The sequence below is a fragment of the Loxodonta africana genome, chromosome X, assembly GCF_030014295.1.
Source record: "Loxodonta africana isolate mLoxAfr1 chromosome X, mLoxAfr1.hap2, whole genome shotgun sequence".
Taxonomy (NCBI): domain Eukaryota; kingdom Metazoa; phylum Chordata; class Mammalia; order Proboscidea; family Elephantidae; genus Loxodonta; species Loxodonta africana.
In genome coordinates this window covers 85,414,325-85,416,224 of record NC_087369.1, presented here as the reverse complement: position 1 = coordinate 85,416,224, position 1,900 = coordinate 85,414,325, and positions in this window count along the sequence as shown.

Here is a 1,900-nt window from a genome sequence, read left to right as displayed (position 1 = left end):
ACCCCGCACTCTCTGGAATGCTATACTGCATTGTTAGGTGCCCTGGAGTCAGTTCCAAGAACAAAATGAAACGCGGCCATCCTCACAATCTTTGCTATGTTTGAACCCATTGTTGCAGCCACAGTGTGTGTAACACAATGACTGGAAGAAATATGGTGCTTGATAAATACTTATTGAATGAGTGAATATTTTTAAAACTGTGTTTTATCTGTTATTGCCATAATCTCAATATCGCACTTAATAGCAGTTGCAGGCCACTGAAGAATTAATTCATTTTACATGTTTTAGGTAAAGGTTCTAGTAGTACATGTACATTCTAGCACATGATTATGTAAAATCAGACAAAAACTGAGTAGAGACACAGCACCTAAATCACATACACATACTGTCGAACATTAAAATACCAAGCCTGCTGGGAAGTTGAGCAGGTATGAGGGATCTCGTTTTAATTGCTTGCAGTGAAATACTCTATTTAAATTCCATGCCGATGAAATGGCCAGCATGTTGAGGAGTGGGTGGGTATTCTCTCAAAAAATGTTTAAGAGCCTAGTATGAGCTTGCTGGGGATACAACAGTGAACATAACAAACAAGTTTGTTGCTTTCAAAAAGGAGGGGTAAACAAATAAATAATATACTTTCAAATTAAGTGCTTTAGAGAAAATGTAGTAGGTAAGGGGATGGGGGAAAGTATTTTAAATAGGGAAGTTAGAGAAGGCATCTCTGGGGAGGTAACAAGAGGCCTGGATGATGGGAGCAAAGTTAAGAAGGGAAAATATTCCAGCCCATGTAAAATTGATGAGGTGTGAACAAGTTTAGTTTGTTGGAAGTCTAGTAAAAAAAGCCAGTGTAGCTGGAATGTTACCTGAAAACACGGAAAAGAGGAAAAGGTGAAAAAAGAAACGCAGCACCACCCTAAAAATTTGGGTAAAGTTGATTTCCTTGAACTGTGAAAATGGTAATTGAATGTTGTGTGGCTAGTTCCCTAACTGGCTTGAGGCATTGCTATCTCTGAAAGGCTTTCCCTAACCGTCGTTTTACAAATTCCAACTTTATCAGATTTTCCCATCCATTTCCAAACACCGCCCTCTTTCAAATATTTCAGAGTTACCTTCTGGGAGTGGCCACTTCTTCACCATTCTTTAAATTGTAACCCCTATTTGCCCCTACCAGGCACTCTCCTATCCCCCTTGCCCACTTTTTTTTTTTTCTTTCCTCCCTGGAGCTTGGCTGCTAACTAAAAGGTAGGCAGTTTGAATCCACCAGCTGCTCCTTGGACACACTTGAGCCAGTTCTCTGTCTGTAGGGTCGCTATGAGTTGGAATTGACCGGATCACAACGGGTTTGGTTTTTTAACGTTGTATTTATTTATCTAGTTATTTATTATTATTATTGCCCCCCAGTAGAATATTAAGATCCATGAGAACTGGGGTTTTGGTCGGTTTTAATTTCTGCTGTATCCTCAGCACCTACAACAGTGCTTGGCATACAGCTGGCACTCAGTAAGTATGTATAATAAAAGGTGAGATACTGTATGAACTGGTCTGGACTATTTGTATGAATTGATGTTAGGTTAGACTAGTATCACGTTTCGTTCTCTCAGAAAGGCTTTATTGTGACGTTCTTCAGTTTCCAAAATGGGAAAGCGAAGGTTCCCACAATTCTCAGACTCGAATTTCTAGCCACAATTCAAAATGGCGGAGGAGGGTGGGGCCTGTCACAATGTGGGCGTCACAGCAGCTTTCCTTTTCCAAACCTTGGCCTGCCTTGCCGCGTCGTCCGCGGTCCCCCTCCTCCTCCCGCCAAGCATTTTCGAGGAATCGACCGGGATTGGCTAGCAGGCTGGGAGTGGGGCTCAGAGTAGGACGCTTCATCATCACTTCCTGTTGTGGGCAGTCGTTT